We start from the raw sequence: 7,410 nt of genomic DNA, 5'->3' as shown, positions 1-7,410 counted from the left end.
TTAGAGCTTTATACGACAGTAAAGATGTATAAAGTGTATAGTGATGAATGGGAGTGGATGGTTGGGGAGCTCTAAGGGTGGGTAGGGTGAGGCCTCAGTACCAATCAGCCAGGCTCTATCACCCAAGAGAACTTCCTGGGGATGGTAAGGTTAGGAAATGTTTAAATAACAGGAAGAGAAGGGGGGCGGTGATGGCAGGCCAAGGCCATGGCCTGAGGCTAGAGCTGACAAGGGTGGGCAGCAAAGAAAGACTAGAAGCTACAAATCCCATGGATAGCAAGTTAGAAAATTTATAGGAGAACAGAAGTACCACTAGGATGCATCAGGACGTGAAGCTGAGGATGGTGATCTATCAAGTCAGGACCCACAGGTGGGAGTTCTTCTTGTCCAAGATGAAACCTTGAAAGAGGTGAAGTTGGTTTGTCTTTAGTCAAATCTGGTAAGAAGTGTTTGAGCTCCAGAGTCTGATGTCAGTTCACATGTTACAGCTCAACTTCTGATATTTGGTTGGCAGCCCGAGCTTTGCCACCTGTAGCTGACTAATCCTGACCTTAACATGCAACTAGAATCTACCAAATCCTGAAGAGCTGGCATCTTTGACTTAGAGAAGATAATCAATTTGGAGTCTTTAAGCTGGGCAAGAGGATTCTGTGGCATTCTGACACTTTCATTGTGTTAGGACCGAGGTGTTGACATGGACTCACAATTAAAAGTGGATGATTGGGAAACAAGGCAGTGTGGGTCACTGGGAATAGTGATAATGACCTTGTGTTGTGCTAGTTAACCTTTGGCCCATGCGTCATTTGGGCTTTCCAGGTGGCTCAATGGTAAAGAGTCACCTGCTAATGCAAAAGAAACAAGAGGCTTGGGTTTGATCTTTGAGTAAGGAAGATCGCCTGGAGGAGGGCACAGCAACCCACTCCAGTATTCTTGCCTGGAGAATCCCATGGACAGAGGAGCCTGGCGACCTATAGTCCATAGGGTCACCAAGAGTTGGACATGACTGAAGTGACTTAGCACACACTAAGCACTCAGTCAGGATAGGCTGGGTTATGCTGCAATAACAATAGCCCCCAAATCTTAGTGACTTGAAATGAAAAGATTTAGTTCTTGCCCACATTCACTGTGGATGGTTGGGAACTTTGCACCAGGTCATTATCCTCCGGGTCAGGCTGATGGAGAAGCCACCATCTGGGACATTCCCCTCTGGTTCCATGGCAGAGGGGAAAACAGGGTCCTGTTGTGTATCAGCAATTAAATGCTCCAGCCCAGAATAGGCACATGTCATTTGTGGTTCCAAAATCACTGCGGACAGTGACTGCAGCCATGAAATTAAAAGATGCTTACTTCTTATAAGAAAAGCTATGACAAACCTAGACAGCATATTACAAAGCAGACACATCACTTTGCTGACAAAGGTCTGTATAGTCAAAACTATGGTTATTCCAGTAGTCATGTATGGATTTGAGAGCTTGCCCATAAAGATGGCCAAAGAATTGATTCTTTCAAAATGTGGTGCTGGAGAAGACTCTTGAGAGTCCCTTGGACAGCAAGGAGATCAAACCAGTCAATCCTAAATGAAATAAACCCTGAATATTAATTGGAAGGGTTGATGCTAAGCTGAAGCTCCAGTACTTTGGCCACCTGATGGGAAAAGCTGACTCACTGGAAATGGTCTTGATGCTGGGAAAGACTGAGGGCAGGAGGAGAAGGGGGAAAGAGAGAATGAGATGGTTAGATAGTATCACTGACTCAATAGACATGAGTTTGAGCAAACTCTGGGAGACAGTGGAGGACAGGGAAGCCTGGCATGCTATAGTCCATGGAGTTGCAAACAGCCTTACACAACTTAGTGACTGAATAAAAATTTCTGGTTATAACTTATTGGTTAGAATTACTCGTGTAACCCCCATCCAGCTAACATGGGAGAGGAAGTGTAATGCTAAGTGCCAGGTGGATGAAAAGCTGGAAAACTGTGGAAGGCATTATTACTGTCTCTAGTCAGTCCTCTCAGTGATGGAGTAAGGTTTGCATTCCACCTGGCTATTTCAGTCACTGGGATCCTTTCTTTAGGGGTCAGAATGTCTCCCAGAGGAGGTAAGGGTGATATGGTGCACTGGGGGTCCTGGGTGGCCCCATTATTGGATATCTGTTGCCAGAAAAGCCTTCACCCTCCAACAAGGGTCTTGGATATTTTATGGAACCCCATTTAGTGCCCATTTGCCTATGATCTTTCCTCCACTCTTCTGGAAAGAGAGGAGGGCAGCCTCCTCCTTGCATTCCTTTCCTGGGCTTTCAGAACCTGGAAGCCCCATTTAGGACATGTTCAGTCTTTGACACAAGGTGGTGGGTTCAGGGTGCTTGCCAGGGTGAGATCTCCTCTTTGCTATAGGACTGTTAGCTCCTCAGAAGTCCCCCTTCCTTTCTCATGGGTTTATCCCTTGTCTTCTGGGACCAGATCTTGGAGGCCACTGGACTCTCCAAAAGGGGGAGCCATCACTGGAGTTGGTTGTGGCCTTTCAGGCTATGGATTTCCCATTTGGGGACCTCTTGCAGGTTTTCCTGCTCACCTGGTCAGTGTGGAGCTCTGATGACACCTAAAAATAATACAAACAAGGAATGATCATAAGAAAATGATGGAGCATCTCATATGGTGAGAGCAAGAATGCAGGGAGGCCTACTTGGAGCCATAGGGCTCAGCTTTCTTAGTTGTGGCTTGGCCCAGGCTCTGGGAAGCCTGCCTTTTCTCAATCAGCAAAGGAGGAGAAACTTCCTGGCTTATGGAGACAAGGGGAGGATATAGGCTAAAAGATTCCAAGCTGTCTCCTTAGGCAAAGCACACAGAATGAAATCCAGGGGATTGTGCTGAAATGAGAGCCTGCGAAGTTTCAAATTGCTTCATTTTTGTTCCAAGGAAGCCCTGGGGCTGTGGCATGGGTCCATCCCTGAGAGTCTAGGAGTTGAAGTACTGTGGCCTAGGGATGGGGACTGAGGTAGGGCTCAGGAACCAGGTCATAGGAGAAGGTCTAACCATCCATGGCACCTCTGCACTAGGTAGGGCAGAGCTCACCTGGGTAAAGTCTTCATGAGAAGCCAGAGCTAGCACAGATGCAGGAAGGGACCAATAATTCAAGTCAAGGAAGAAGAGCCCTGGGAGCATGAAGGCCTGGCTGGAGCTGTGGGTTGGAACCTGGGGTGGAGTAGTCATGGAAAGAGACAGCCAGGCTGCTTTTCTACAGTGGGGGCCTCCCCAGCATGCCTTATTGAAGGTCATATTCTGTTGTTGAGGCTTCATTGTTGAAGAATAGAGAAGGGATTGGCATGACTGACACATGGCCCAACATGAGCAAAAGAAAGGAAGCAGAAAACAATGCCCAGAGAGGCCACCTTGGGTAATCTTGAGTTAAATGGGGAGAGGGCCAAGAGGACCCAGGTCATACTAAAAGTTTATGAGCAGGAAGAAACTGACATTGGTATTTCTGCATGTAAACCCCCAGCTCTGGGCTTCCCTGGTGGTCTGGGGTTAAGAAAAAGCCTGCCAGTGTAGCAGACATGGGTCTGATCCCTGGTCCAGGAAGATCTTACATGCTGAGGAGCAACTAAGCCTGAGTGCCACAGTTACTTGAAATCTGAGTGACTAGAGCCCGTGCTCTGCAGCAAGAGAAGCCACCAGAATAAGTCTGGGCACCGAAACGAAGAGTAGTCCTCGCTTACTACAGCTAGCGAACGCACACGCACAGCAATGAAGACTCAGCTCAGGCAAAAATAAATAAATAAAAGACTTAAAAAAAAAGCCTGGCCCCATTTTTAGGGTCCACACTCAAATGCTACCCCATCTAGACAGTTCTGTCATAATACACCCCAAAATCATTCCTCTGTGATTCTGTATCTGTCACTTGTTATCACAGGTGCCTTGTACTGGAGTTAGTTTTGAGTGTCTCTCCCAACAGCCTGATCTCTCTGTGGACAACACCCCTCAGCAGGGCACCCCCAGGTTAGCACCTGGCTCTCAGGTAAATGAGGAGCTAAAGGGAGGCAGCAGGATGTGGGAAGTCCTTCCAGAATCCTGCTTCCCCAGGGAGGTTCCAGGACCTACCTCCCAGATACCTGGGCTGTTTGTTTAGAATTCACCCTTGACTTGCCAAATCCGACTTTATAAGGTGAACCCCCTAAATCTTTCCTTGTTTGCTTTCTTTTAAAATTAACATTAACAGAGCTTCTCTGGTGGCTCAGCATTGAAGAATCCACCTGCCAATGCAGGAGACATGGGTTTGATCCCTAATCTGAGAAGATCCCACATGCCACAGAGCAACTAAGCCCATGCACCACAACTACTGAGTCTGTGCCCTAGAGCCTGGGAGCCACAGCTCCTAAAGTCCCTGCACCCAAGAGCCCGTGCTCCACAACAAGAGAAGCCTCTGCAATGAGAAGCCTGCACACCATCACTAGAGAAAAGCCCATGCAGCAACAAAGACCCAGCACAGTCAAAACTAAATAAATAAAGTTAATGAAGTATAATTATGTGTAATAAAATGTACCCATTGTAAGAGTAAAGTTTGATGAGTTTTGGTAATTTTACAGTCATGTACTCATCATCTCAGTCATAATATGGAGTATTTATTTTACACCAGAAAGTTCTCTCATGCCCCTTTGCAGTTAATCAACTACCCTCCTTGGCTCCAGATGACCACTTCTTTTTGTTTCTAGATATTATTTCCAGGACTTCATATAAATGGAAACATGTGATGTGGTAGGTTGAATGGTAGTTCCAAAGATGTGTCCTAATTGCTGGAACCTGTTAATGTTACCTTATTTGGAAAGACTGTCCCTGCAGTTAAGGCTTCCCCGGGTGGCTCAGCAGTAAAGAATCTGCCTGCAATGTAGGAGACTCAGGAGATGTGGGTTTAATGGGTCTGGAAGATTCCCTGGAGGAGGAAATGGCAACCCACTCCAGTATTCTTGCCTAAGAAATCCCATGGACAGAGGAATCTGGTGTGCTACAGTCCATAGGGTGGCAAAGAGCCAGACACACTGAAGTGACTGATTCCATCTCTGCAGATGGGATTAAGTTAATAATTTTGAGATGAGGAAATAATTCTGGATTATCTGGGTGGGTCCTGAATGCCATTGAACATGTTTTTATAAGAGAGAAGTAGAGGGAGATTCAACGCTACACACACACAGGAGATGTCAGTGTGAAGACGGTGGCAAAATTGGAGTGATGTGGCCATAAGCCAAGGAATGCTGGTAACCACCAGAGTCTGGAAGAGACAAGGAACGGATTCTCTCCCAGGGCCTCTGAAGGGAGGGCTGCTATACTGGGACCTGGATTTCAGTCTCCTGCTATCCAGAACTCTGAGACAATAAATTTCTGTTGTTTTAAGCCAAGGTTGTTTTAAACAACTTTAAGTTGTTTTAAGGTTATGGTAATTTTTCATGGCAGCTCAAGGAAACTAATGCACGTGGAATATAATTTTCTGTGTCTAATTTCTTTTGCTTGGATTGATTTTAATATTCCTCCATGATATTTGTGTTCACAGCTCATTTTCCTTATTACTGCAGTCATATTTCACTGTATGGATATACCATAATTTGTTTATTCATTTTATAATAAAATGATGAATTTTATTCATCATTGATGAATATTTGAATTGTTTCCAGATTCAGAGGACTGTGAATAGAGCCGTTATGAACAAGTTCCTGTGTGTGTGTATACATGTATCCTATTTCTCTTGGGTAACAATCAGGAGTGAAATTGTTGGATTATGCTATAAGTGTATGTTTAAATTAATATGAAACTATCAAATACTTTCCCAAAGTGGTTGTACCAGTTTGAATTCCCATGAACAGTGTATGAGAGTTCCATTACTTCAGTTCCCACTAACACGTGATTTTGTCAGTCTTTCATATATTATATATGTATTATATATAATAAATAAAAATATGTAATTCAACTTTATTTGAAATTATAATCTATAATAAATGCATGTGTTTATGCTAGAGTTATAGGTTATATTTAATAAATATATATGTACTATATATGTAATAAATATCCTAGTACATACATATATTCAACTTTATTTGAAAAACACTTAGCTGTTTAAAAAAATGCTTCTCTTTTCCAAAAAAAAAAATTGTTAAGGACTTCCCTGGTGGCCCAACGGTTAGGAATCTGTCTGCTAATGCAGGGGACACAGGTTCGATCCCTGATCTGGGAAGATCCTGCATGCCTTGGAGCAACTAAGCCTGTGTGCCACAACTACCGAGCCTGTGTACCCTAGGGAGCACACTCTATGACAGGAGAAGTCATGGCAACCAGAGCCCATGCACCACAACTAGAGAAAGTCCTCTCACAGCAAGGAAGACCCAGCGCAGCCAAAATAGTTTGAACAGCTCGCGGTAAGTGATGTACATAGGTGATACTCTAATAGTACTGGAAGATCAGAAAACCTGTAGTAGTTTTATCTATAGAAATAGCTAAATATGAACCAAAACAATAGTTAGTGTAAAGTGTAGATATTAAGCATAAAGTTGTAGACTTACTGAAATCTTTCATTTTTACTTTCTAATTTTGTATTAAAAATTAACATGATTCTTCAAATGTTGTGTCACAATTTTTACCAACCCAAGTCTTGTCAAAAAATATGGAATGCTTCATGATTTTGCATGTCATCCTTGCACAGGGGCCATACTTATCTCTGTATTCAAATTTTTGAATGTGTAGAGGTACTCCCCTGTGGTTTCAATTTACGTTTCCCTAATTGAGCACTTTTGGGTGTGCTTATTGGTCATTTGTATATCTTTCTGAAACAGCTGTGCAAACTTTTGCCCATTGTGTATGTAGGAGATGTTGTTTAATTTCTTACTGAGCTTTAAGAGTTCCTTGTTTATTCTGGATACAAGTCTTTTGTTGAATATAAATACTGCAAATCTTTTCCCCCAGTCTGTGGCTTTCCTTTTCATTTCCTTGACACCGAATTTCAAAGAGTGGAAGTCTTTTGCTACAGTTCATATTTCCAATTTTCCCTGTATAGTTAGTGGTTTTTGTTCACTACCTAAGAAATCTTTGCCTACCAAGGTCACAAAGATTTTCTCCTGTTTTCTTCTAGAAGTTTGCTAGTTTTAACTTTTATATTTAGGTCTGTGTTACATCTTGAATTATTTTGTGTGTGTGATGTAAGAGCTGAGGTTAACTTTTATTCTTACAGGTATTCAGGTGTTTTCAGCACCATTTATTGAAAAGACTGGTTTCCCCCATTGAATTACCTTGGTTCCTTTGTTGCAAATCAGCATGTAGGTTGTTTATCCACGCATCCATGGATGGATCATGTGTTTTTTTAAAATTTATTTTAAAATTATTTATTTATTTATGGCCATGCTGGGCCTTCACTGCTTTTGCACAGGCTTTCT

At 43.1% G+C, this 7,410-nt stretch overlaps 1 pseudogene; it reads right to left on the bottom strand.

The window, feature by feature from the left end:
- Nucleotides 1-6,638: 6,638 nt before the first annotated feature.
- LOC114109291 (U6 spliceosomal RNA) lies at nucleotides 6,639-6,735 on the bottom strand (annotated as a pseudogene).
- Nucleotides 6,736-7,410: the final 675 nt, after the last annotated feature.

Source organism: Ovis aries, chromosome 18, assembly GCF_016772045.2.
Source record: "Ovis aries strain OAR_USU_Benz2616 breed Rambouillet chromosome 18, ARS-UI_Ramb_v3.0, whole genome shotgun sequence".
Classification (NCBI taxonomy): domain Eukaryota; kingdom Metazoa; phylum Chordata; class Mammalia; order Artiodactyla; family Bovidae; genus Ovis; species Ovis aries.
This window is presented reverse-complemented; position numbering and strand designations above follow the sequence as displayed.